The 12,084-nt window shown below is 43.7% G+C and overlaps 1 protein-coding gene across 4 annotated transcripts in view; it reads left to right on the top strand.

The window, feature by feature from the left end:
• The window catches only part of FBXL7 (F-box and leucine rich repeat protein 7), a 419,768-nt gene that overhangs the window by 93,702 nt on the left and 313,982 nt on the right, over nucleotides 1-12,084 (top strand). Inside the window, exon 2 of one of the 4 annotated variants that reach the window (XM_067730410.1) lies at nucleotides 8,900-9,005. The exons of the other annotated variants lie outside the window; for them this stretch is intronic. The gene's annotated coding sequence lies outside the window, so the exon portion shown is untranslated. The remainder of the gene's footprint in view (nucleotides 1-8,899; nucleotides 9,006-12,084) is intronic. 4 annotated transcript variants of the gene reach the window in all.

A 12,084-nucleotide genomic window follows, 5' to 3' on the forward strand; every position in this document is an offset into this window, starting at 1 on the left:
AGGTCAAGCCAGTAAACTTAACATCCACTCTTTGAAATGGTGTTTCTAGTCCTTCCTTGGCGTTGAAGGAGGTAGATTTTGCACGAAGGATGGCACTGCTCATAGGCCATCACCAGACAGTCTATATTCCTAATGCATATAATTCAGAGACAGGAACAGGAGCGTGGATTGCCATTCCCAGCTCACACTGGGGATGGAGAGGAACGGTGCAGTGCATCTGTGGGCTCTGCCTTGGATAAAGAAGCTGAGGATGGGCTTAAGGGACCCAAAGACACTGATGCTTGAGAAGGGGCAGGTCCAAAATAGAGACTCACGGGTGGCCGTGGACATGTTCCAGAATTCCGGTTTTCAGAATTTTAGACCAACCGTAATAACCTGTACTGTGGCACACTGTATTCCAGCTGCTGCTGACAGAAATGCCAGACTCTTTTTTGCATATTACAAAAGTTCTCGATTGCAACAGAAATGCTGTGTCTCTCCTCTAATTCTCTGTGTCCATCTGCATCGCTAACTTTAGTTACTTGGTTATTCTCCTGCACCAATGTGCACACACGAATGTAGAGTCTTGGTCAATCTTTACGTTTAAAAAATAAACCTGCACGTGACAAAGCAGTCCACTGTGACCTTGTTTTCATCTCCCATTTTCTAGAGCATTGTCTAGAAAGTAGACTAAAGCAGTAAACGTTTCCTGAGGGTGTAGTCTTTTTGCCAGCTGCAGTGTCTGAGAGGCTGTGATCCCAGGGTGTGTTAAGAAGATAGGAACTCCAGTGCGGTGAGAAAGTCTACATAAAAACAAATTGGTATATTCCCGTGATGGCTGTAGGTATCTGTTGTGATTATTACATTTTAAGTGCCAAATGACTGTAAATGGTACCAAGTGGGGAGGGGTCCCCAACACCTGGAGAAGGCTGCTGTGGAAGAGTTGATAATAGATAAGGGTCATGTTTCGGAAGGGAAGAGACACCATTCTAGGCTAGCAAAAGCATGAAAACAAGGCATGAAGTGAGTTTGGGGAGTTACAGGCAGATCGAATTGGCCAATACAGGGACAAAAGAACCACTTAGCGAGACCTAGTCTGAATTCTTTATACAGATTATTACCGCAAAATAAATTGGACAAAGTGCTGATCTAGGACCTTAATTTTGAAGTATCAGTTTACACTCTTGGAACATTTATTAATGGGTAGCATTTACTGAGCGCTTACTATGGGCCAAACGTAGAACTAGGTGCTTTGAAGGTATTGATTCACCACTCTGGGACCTCATTTGATAAATAAGGCCACTGAGACAGAGTTAAGTATCTTTTCAAAGTCAAGGAGGTGATAAATGACAAGGGATTCATATCCAAGTGCACTAATTCCTGCCTTTGGGCTTTTCCCCAAGAGCCTGTAATAAAAATCGAAGGGAATATAGTGTGGTGACCAAGGTCACTAATGCCTGATGCTTTCATCTGCAAGCTTTGGGAAGGTTACACAATCTATGCCTTAGTTTTCTTGTGTGGACCATGGGGATAGTAACACAGGTCCTATCTCACAGGGTGGCCGTGAGGATTCAGTAGAATAACGAGATGTCAGAACGTGCTCGGTAGGGGCTGGCTGCCGTGAGAGAGTGGGGAGCGCTCAGCCCTAATCTTCCTGCAGGATAGAAGAAGCTCACAAATATGAACTGCTTGTTCAAGTACAAAGTTGGGATTAGAATGGAGCCCTCTTGTCTGTAAGAACAAGGGGTCTTGTCTCAACCCCTGCTAAATCAGGATGTGTGGTCATGCCAAAATGGCTGAGGATTGCTTTTGAAATAATAAGAAAAAGACATTTTAAGGTCAATTCTGATGCTTGTGGATGAACAAATCATTTAATTTTGTGCAATAGGAAGATACGTGTGTGTTTGTGTGTACAGAGTGCTTGTTTTTTTTTGTTTCTAATAGGCAACTAATTATTCAGAAGTAGTCACTAATTCTTTACTTCTGTATTTTTAAATATGTGTTTCCCTACATTAAAATAAAGATGGATTGAACTTTCAAATGCTCACAAAATTTTATATACGATATATTGGTATTCCTAAACGACTTTTGTATGCTGAATTTATTCAACAACATACAAACAGTCTTGATGATTATCCGTTATCTCAAAATCCCTTTTTGATGGCCCTCCTTGATTTCAGAGACACTAAGAAATCAGGCTCCAGGGGCAAGGCCAGCCCCTCTGCTGGCCTGGCGACCCTCCCCATCCAGGGGCAAGAGAGGGTTGGGCTGGAGGTGGGCAAAGCTGCTGAGGCTCTCTGACTTCCCTTGCAGCACAGGAGCAAGGGAGAGTGACCAGACTCCCATTCTAGATGCTGAGTAAGTTCCACGCAGAGATGAGAAGGTCAAGGGCTGCCCTGATAAATGCCCAGGCCTTGGTACCAGCGTCTACTCAGGTGCATCATCTCTCTAGGATCTTACTCTCACTCTCTCCTCAGGGAGAAAAGGTCACTTCCTCTCAGCACCCACCCTCTCTTCCTACTGCATCCCAAGGCTCTCATCCACCAAGCAGAATCAGAAGGGCGGTGCATGCATGGACCTTCCCCTACCCCCATCCCAGCAGTGTGGGTACAGATTTCCCCCTAACAGGGCCAGCTCCTTGAGTTTTCTGCCCTGTGTTCAGAAGGGCCCCATGCTTGGTTTGTTGCTCTGCTGTTGCCCTCTTGAAATTCCTAATCCTTTTTTTTTTTGGCTGCACCGCACAGCCTTTGGGATCTTAGTTCCCCACCAGGGATTGAACCCGTGCCCCCTGCAGTGGAAGCTCCGAGTCTTAACCACTGGACCGCCAGGGAAGTCCCAATCATTTCTTTTTTTTTTTTTTTTTTTTGGCGGTACGCGGGCCTCTCGCTGTTGTGGCCTCTCCCGTTGCGGAGCACAGGCTCCGGACGCGCAAGCTCAGCGGCCATGGCTCACGGGCCCAGCCGCTCCGCGGCATGTGGGATCTTCCCGGACCGGGGCACGAACCTGTGTCCCCCTGCATCGGCAGGCGGACTCAAAACCACTGCGCCACCAGGGAAGCCCCCAATCGTTTCTTAATAAGGGCCCTACATTTTCGGTTTGCTCTGGGGCCCACAGACTGTAGCCAGCCAGTCCTGCCCCCTAACATGCTCCTTGACTTTCGTATATTTACTTTCAAAGACAAGTTCAACGATACAGTAGGTAAGAAAGGAGCAGACTGCTTCTGTTAATTTAAGGAGAATGGACTTGCTGGGATAAAAAGGTTTAAATCGTATCAAGGCTTTTTGATGTGCATGTTGCCAGATACTTTAAAGTGCTTGTATCTATTTATTCTTGCAGCCATGCAATGGATATTCTCACTCAAACCATTTTGCAAATGCATGGAGTATAAGTGGTATCTTCTCGTTTTGTTTTGTCTCTTTACGAGCAAGTTAGACTACGTTTCAAATTCTCTTACACCATTTGTGTTTCTTTGGTGAATAGCCTGTTGTCATCTTTTCCCAGCTTATATGCTAGTCTTAGTGTCTTTCAAGTGACTCGTATGAGTTCTTTGGAGAATAAAGACATTTGCCCCTTGTGATTTTTTCCCCCCAAAGGGTTGTTTGGCTTCATTTACATTTGTTGCTATTTGTTTATTTTTCTTATAGGAAGTTTGAAATTTTTATATGGTTGAATGTCCTGATAATTTTCTTTGTACTTTCTTCTGTTGGTTTTAGGTTAATAGACTTATAACCTTCTAGAAATTTGATAAATATTTAGTTCTGTTTTCTTTTGAATTTATATCTTGTGAGTTTTATACTTTGTTTTTTTGAGTAAGATGAGGATATGATTTTTAAAAAAATAGATATCTAGTTGTCCCAGTACCAGTTATTATTTCTTCCTTCTTCACAGATTTTCAGGGTTCCTTTCCTGTCTTCACTGTTTATCTACGAATTTATCTCTGGGCTCTCCATTCTGTTCCACTGGTATTTCTGATTTAATTGGTGTACCTTTATATGCCATCAATGGTATAGGACTGGTCCGTTTCAAAATCCTTTCAAGTTTTGCACACATTTAATTATTACACCATTTATGGATATGATTGGATATTTCACCATATCCAAACGGTAAAATAAAAGCATAATAAACTTGCCTTCAAAAATATTGCAATATACAAAGCAACATTTTTAAAAAATCAGCATTGTTTCCTTCCTGTCAAATACTGTAAATAAATGAAACCTTCTTTTAATGGCAGATACTGTGGTAAATCAAAGCACAGACTAATGAATTCAGATTAAGTTCTGTGGTCTTCAGACTCTTGCCAGCCTTCAAAAGAAAGAGTAGGGCTTCCCTGGTGGTGCAGTGGTTGAGAGTCCACCTGCCAGTGCAGGGGACGTGGGTTCGTGCCCCGGTCCGGGAGGATCCCACATGCCGCGGAGCGGCTAGGCCCGTGAGCCATGGCGGCTGAGCCTGCGCGTCCGGAACCTGTGCCCCGCAACAGGAGAGGCCACAGCGGTGAGAGGCCCGCGTACCGCAAAAAAATTAAAAAAAAGAAAGAAAAAAAAAAAAGAAAGAGTAAAATGGGGACTTTTCAAAAAGAAAAAAAAAAGCATCCTCTTTCTCTACCTCCAAATAATTTTATTTTCTGGTCTGTTCTCAGGTGTCTGTTTTTCTCTTAACCGCTGTCAGATTTAAGTAGTTTTCCTATGGATTTAAAGTGTACAAGTGGCATTTCTTTTAAATGTTCAACATTCAGACTCTTTACTAAATCATTGTCTCATATTGATCTATGTTAAATTTATTTTTCTGGACTTGATTCTTTGTATTTTGAAAACGTGCTAGTTTTATAATTTGGATAAACTAAAAAGGCAAAGTCTGTGTTTACCTGATAGCTATTACCTTGTTCATTCAACAGGTCTGTATCGAGGGTCTACAAGCAGCTGGCACTGTGGGTAGCAGTGATCTCCACAGACAGAGTCCTTCTCTGGGGAACCCTCAGGGCACATTCTGGGAGGAGGGCAGTTGCTCCTGTCATACAGAGTCTTATGGGCTGTAGTAGAGAGTTTGGGTTTAAGCCAGGACCCAATGGGAAACTGTTAAGGGGTTTAAACTGGGCTGGTGATACGATCTGGTGATGTGTGTATCATTGTCTATGACACCTCAAGAAGATGGGGAAGGAGGGGTCAAAAGGGCTGGGGGAAGACAGGGCAAAATATTTAATTCCATCTCTTGACTGTAAAAGATAGAAATCTGGAGGCAGGCAAGATTATTCTGCCTGTCTCACACCATACATCCGAAAACATTTCCTTAGCTATCATCACACTGAGAAAAACAATACCATCACAAATGCCTGAAATGTTTACGTTTTATTTAAATAAGTGAAGGCCTTGCAAGTTGCATTCCAACAAAGTTTTTATGAACGTACTGCTATCATAAACATGCCCTAGAATTTCCATTGGGGTTCCACAAAATGTATTCGATTTTTAGGATGAGTATAATAATTTTCCAAGAAGGTGAATGAAGAAGGGCCTGGAGTAGCGGAAGACATTGATGCACAGCTTGAAATGTCCGATCCCCGTCACCTGTCCTTCCTTTAGACAAAATGGGAGAGTCAGAATGTCCCTGTCAGCTTCACGGATGAGGCGATGCCTTTGTTCTAGAAGAATTTGAGACGAGAATTCTAGGGAATTTTACAGTTATTAATCAAGTATCTGTACATCCAGAAAGAGAATGAAGTAAAGGAACAACAGCTATTGGTGGAGTATTTGATCTACTTTGGCTAAAAGGCAAAGCTGTTATATTTTCAAAAGAGAGGAGAGATTAGATCCTAAGTTGCTATATTCAAGAACTATTCCAGTTTCAGGCAAGATTTATTTTGCTTAACGTTTCTCATTTTATAGAAGCCAGACCTTTCACTTCACTGGCCCCTGCAAACCTTAAGTAAGGTTATGACCGCAATTTGTATGATAAAAGGGCTATAAATGCAGAATTTAGGGAGAGCGATTTTTTTTTAACGCATAAAGCTTTGAAAAATACAACACAGATTGTAGGTGGAAGCTGAATTAAACTTTTTAAAAGAAGAAAGACCTACCAAGTCATCTGTTCATTGCCCAGAGCAAATTAAACTATTTCACAGGGTCTGGAAGCCTTATCAAATTTATCATGTGGCTATATATACAGCTTCTTATTTTTACTTGGTTGTGCTTTTTTAAAAGTTACAGTTCATCACTGTTAAAATAATTACTTTATGCTTATTACACCTTTCACAGAGTCAGTCTTTTCACGTAGAAAAAATACCTTTAGGACGATCTTTTTTTTTTCTTTTTTTTTTGGCTGCACCAAGTGGCCTGCAGGATCCTAGTTCCCGGACCAGGGATAGAACCCAGGCCCTTGCACTGAAAACGCGGAGTCCTAACCACTGGACTGGCAGGGAATTCCCAATTTTTTTTTCTTGAATTCTAAGTTTTATCTTTGTTAAGCATACATTTCTGCAGTTCCAACATTGATCACCAGGTGCAGCAGACAGACTCTTCCTTTGTTCCTTATTGGTTCACATAACAGAAATCCAGTAGCAGGGTGAGTGTCAGGACCTATTCGAACTGGTTTATGTCTTGGGGATGTTCTTACCTGATTTCTTTCTGTCTTTCTGCTTTGCTGCATGCATCTTCATGGTAAGGTGCGTGCTCCTTTTTGATACAGTATGGTTGCTAACAACTCCTAGGGTTATAATCCAGAGAGAGAGAGCACCGTTTCCCCACCATTGACAACTTTGGCCATTTAACTGCCCCTCTCTATCTGCCTAGTCAATCACTGGTCAGTGAGGATGGGTTCATGTTGATTGGCTTAGGACAGGCAGAGCTCCCTGCTGGAGACAGAGGTGAATTCACTGTCACCCAATCATGAGAGAGCTACACAGAGGCAGGCAGATGGAATGGATTCAGGGTGGGGGCAGTCACTGCACTCAGTGTACTGCTTTGGCCTCTCCTCCCTTCCAGTTCTGATTTAGAAGGATTCTGGCTATCTGTGAAGTACTCTGTTGCTGCCATTCATATTTTCTGTTGCATTGTGCTCAGAGATGCCTCTTGGCAGGAATGGTTACCTCTCCTCCTATCAAATAGAATGGTGGCTTCCCACTGTGGTTCCAAGGGAACCTTCTCTCCCAACCCAAGGAAGGTGGAAGAGATGTAGGAGGAGAATAATGACACTCCTAGGGAGCATGGCAGGTAATAAAATTGGGTCTTTCATTTGGGCACAAAGAAAGATCACACTGGACATGCAAGGTCAGAAGTCGCACACCCAAAGGGAAGACATGGCAGTGAAATAACCCAGGAAATTTTTATATATGTTATATATATATATATATATATATATATATATATATATATATATATATATATATATATAATTTCTTTTCAGTTGAGGAAGGAGGAAGTTGATTAACAACTCTAGCTCTTCCACGTGACCTTTAACTTTTAGGGTCCTGGTTTGTGGTTGTAAAGTGGTTTTTAGTTTTGCTAGAGGGCTGGTAACTTTTTTTTTTTTTTTTTTTTTTTGCGGTACGCGGGCCTCTCACTGTTGTGGCCTCTCCCGTTGCGGAGCACAGGCTCCGGACGCGCAGGCCCAGCGGCCATGGCTCACGGGCCCAGCCGCTCCGCGGCATGTGGGATCCTCCCGGACCGGGGCACGAACCCGTGTCCCCTGCATTGGCAAGTGGATGCTCAACCACTGCGCCACCAGGGAAGCCCTAAGGGTTGGTAACTTTTTGAGTCAGGGAGGAATAGAGAATGTGGGAGTCGAAAGGGATCTTGAAGATGACCTCCTCCGATATTCCTCTCCCCGGTCTGATATGCTGCACTGATTGTTGCTGAAAAGTCTTGAGTAGCTTCAGGACCACCCAGCTAGTCAGGGAGTAAGTGTGGATCCGAGCTATGAATTCTGGTTTCTTCACTTAAGTGATTTCTTAACGGTATTTAGTGCCTTGTGTCTTCTCTGTGGCAGGAAAACCTGCTGTTGTAATCTTCTTTGCCAAGCAGGGCTGTTTGGATCTCTCTTAATTCCCTTTACAGAATTTTGACAATAGACTTCTGCTCATGACTTTCTAATAAATGGGCCGTGTGGGATGGGAAACATAATAAGATCCTAAGATTGTCTTGTATTAAATAAGATTAAGATCTGAAATGTATAGCCCTTTTTTTCCCCTTTCACCGTTGGTAGACTTACTGCTTATGTGTGAAAGGAGGAGAGTCAATGCCTTTGAAGATTTATTATTCAGAATTTCCACGAATTTGGATAGATCATCACAGACAATTAAGGTAAACATAAATAAACATGCTTTGTATAAAATCCCTAAAATCAATGAGTGGCTATAGGGTGCAAAGGTCTGTAATTGTCTGGGTTTGGGTCACCTAAAGCCACAAAATATTGCTGCCTGTCCCTTTACAACACTTTATGTTGAAAGGTGAAGTTGGTATTTTCTCCACTCTTTCCCTGTCCTCCATGTCCTGCAGTAACGTAACCTCTGTCACCGAGATGGCTTGATGGTGGAATTGTGTTGGACATGGTGTCCGGCACATGGGATGTTGAATGAATGAGTGCGTGGATCAAGAAGAGGCACCTACGACTTTGTCACTTGAGCCTCCTGATGCCAGGAAACAAGCACGTGTCTTTGAATTTGCCCTCAGATCCTGCTGAAACAGCCTTGAACTTCAGAAAGAACCTTGTCTTTCCCTGCCCATCTGGATTAAGCCTAACGCGGTCTTCTCATGATCTTTGGGACATAGCAGTCCTTCAGAACTTTGGAGGAAAATCATTGGTTCAAATTGTAGTGAGGCTGTTACTAGCATGAAACTGTCTTGTGAATGACTTACAGTATGATGGAAATTCTTGTGCTGACGCATTACCCTTTAGCCTGTCCGTGGTCTGATCCTCTCATTACTCTGCTCAGAAACCCAGCTGTGAAGCACCATCTGTCAGCAGCGGCAGCAGCATCCGTCTTAGTGTCAGCTGACATCTGTGTTAACTCTGGAGGAATTGCCTGAAGGCCGTTTTAGGTGGGTGTGATGCTCGCTCGTGGGGAGCAGGCTCCACCTTGGTGCCTTTTGTGAAATACTGCCTGGCCTTTTCAACTTAAAACCACCCGTGACGGAGTGCCAAGTGCTTGCTTTTTCGCGTGCTGGAAGACTCTTTTAGGACTTCTGCATTCCATGATACATTAAACCTTATGGCTGATCTTCCTTCTCCTCTCATAATACTGCCATGCAGTGAGACTCGAGTAAATGCTCGGATGATAGACTCAGGGTAGGATTTTCTGCTTTCTGCTTCATTCTGCGGAAGATGGCGTTGGGGAATCTACTGGGTTGAATCTACTGGGTCCTCCCCCTCCCTTCCTGAAACATCAGAATGTGACGTTATTTGGAAATAGGGTCGTTGCAGGTGTAATTATTAAGATGAGGGCACACTGGAGTAGGGTGGGCCCTTAATTCCATAAGGCTGGCGTCCTTCCAAGAAGGGATACAGAGTCACATGGAAGGAAGATGGCCATTTGATGACAGGCAGAGGTTGGAGGTACGCTGCCACAAACCAAGGAATGCCAAGGATTGCTGACAACTGCCAGAAGCCAAGAGAGATTCTTGGCATGGAGGAGATTCTCTCTAGAGCCCTTGGAGGGAGCACGGCCCTGCTGGCACCTCGATTTCAGACCTCTAGCTTCCAAGACTGTGAGACAATACACTTCTCTTGTTTTAAGCCATCCAGGTAGTGGTAATTTGTTACAGCAGCCCTAGGAAGCTAATACAGAGTACTATACAGTGTGTCGCCACTGGGAATCTGTATGAATTTTGTTAAGCTCAGTTTGCATGCTCAACACATAGCCATTATGTAAAGACTAACTTTTGGAGTAACATAGATATAACTGGTGCCCGTAAGGAAGGGATAGTGCTTTTTAGGAAATAGTACGAGAACAGGGCTATTTCATTAGGAGTAAATTTCCAGTGTACTCGCTCAGTCAGTCCTTCAGTCTTATGCCAATTCATTCAGCACACATGTACTGATTGACCATAATATGCCAAGCACAGTGCTTGCTGTGAAGAGTAGAGCAGTGAACAAAATAGTTATGGAATCTGCCCTTGTGAAGTTGAGAATCCAGTGGAGAAGAAAGACATGAGTTTGTTTATAATCAACCTACATATTTTTTAACGTCATTATAAAAGAAAAAAGTCACGCTAAGAAGCGATGAAATTTTGTGAATCATTTAGTATTTGGGAATATCACTTAATGATCCTATTTCAAAACTTAAACCTACTGCATTTATGTTCAATTCTATTTCTGTGTCTGTGTTTTATATCCTCACCCAGTATAGACGGTCTTGTTTTGTCTACTGCTAATCATAATCCTTCACATGCAGTAGGTTTAGCGTGTAGTTGCTGAATTAAATTGAATTATTGATTAAGAATAAAAGTAGGGAGGATGGCTAATAATAGCTAACATCTGTTAAGTATCTATTATATATATGCCTTATAGAATTGACCTCTTTTTTTTTTTTTTTTTGCGGTATGCGGGTCTCTCACTGCTGTGGCCTCTCCCGTTGCGGAGCACAGGCTCCGGACGCGCAGGCTCAGCGGCCATGGCTCACGGGCCCAGCCGCTCCGCGGCATGTGGGATCTTCCCGGACCAGGGCCTGAACTCGTGTCCCTTGCATCGGCAGGCGGACTCTCAACCACTGCGCCACCAGGGAAGCCCTAGAGTTGACCTCATTTTATTCTCATAGGTGTTTCTATGAGTTTCTATTTCCCAGTACACCACTTTACAGATGGAGAGACTGAGGGTCTCAGAAAGTAAAAAAGCTTCCTCCACCTCAACCAGCTCATTAGCGGCAAAGCCAAGATGTGGGTCCACGCAGTGGGCAGTCAGGCTCCACGCCCTGGGCCTCACCTCCGGCTTTAGTAACACTTTTAGCCATCCTGCTGCCTTCCATGGATTCGTTTAAGAGGACTGTGTCGGAATCATGTGCCTTCCTTCTTTTTCTTTTTACTAATCACAGACCCCGGGAGTAATGTGGAAAAGATTGGCTTTAATTCACATTTTTGTCTAAGAAAATCTTCTTTCCTCACCAAGGTAAAAAGAGCGTGACACTAGAATGTGGAATGATTGCTGATCACTTACATCATTTCTATTTAATTCTTTCTCTCTTTAGCCTTTGGCTTATAAGCTAATGTCACTTAAATGACTAGATACCCTGCAGGGTCGTGTGTGGTTAAGCCCAGCCTTGCATTTCACGTCATGGTTTCACTTGTGTGGTGTTGGAGCGGGGAATTCCGCTCCTGTGCTGTCTGCCTTGAGGCCGGAGCTCTTGCCTTTCCTAGAGAGAATGTGGACCATCCCCAGGAAGAGGGCAAAGGGGACGTCCCCAGGCCTCTCCCGGCTGTCCAGCTCCAATCAAAGCCCCACGGGCTTTGGAAGAGCCAAGCTTTGTGCAGCAGGTGTGTGTTCGGGTCTCAGAGCCCTGTGCTGCTCCATTAGCGTCTGTGATGTGGGCTGGTTGGCAGCCCATCCTGGAAGCTGCTGCAGGATTGTAAGTAAATGGCTCCAGAGGAGCTGCTGACTCAGCCGTGGGGTTGTCCCTGTTCCTCTCCTGGAAGAACTCTGTGTACTTTGTTCGCCTGCTCCAGCCGCAGCCCTCAGGATCTGATTTCAGCTGGAAACAAGCAGCTCTAGAAGTTTCAAAGTTAAAAACCACAAGTATTGAATCCAGCACTCTGTCATGGCAGCATCATTCACAGTAGCTACAAGGCGGAAACACCCCAAATGGCCATCAGTATGCCCCCCAAAGTGGTACATACACACAATGGAATACTATTCACCCATAAAAAGGAATGAAGTACTGATACAGGCTACAATCTGGATGAACCTTTGAAAACGTGATACGTACAAAAAGCCAGACACAAAAGGATGAAGATTGTATGATTCCGTTTATATGAAATATCTAGAATAAGCTTATTTGTAGAGATGGAAAGCAGGTTAGAGGTTACCAAGGGCTGGAGGACAGAGGAATGGGGAGTTACTGGGTAATTGTACAGAATTTCTGGGTCAGGTCATGGAAAAGTTTGTAAACAGTAGTGGTGGGTGTACAAC

This window comes from Pseudorca crassidens, chromosome 3 (genome assembly GCF_039906515.1).
Source record: "Pseudorca crassidens isolate mPseCra1 chromosome 3, mPseCra1.hap1, whole genome shotgun sequence".
Classification (NCBI taxonomy): domain Eukaryota; kingdom Metazoa; phylum Chordata; class Mammalia; order Artiodactyla; family Delphinidae; genus Pseudorca; species Pseudorca crassidens.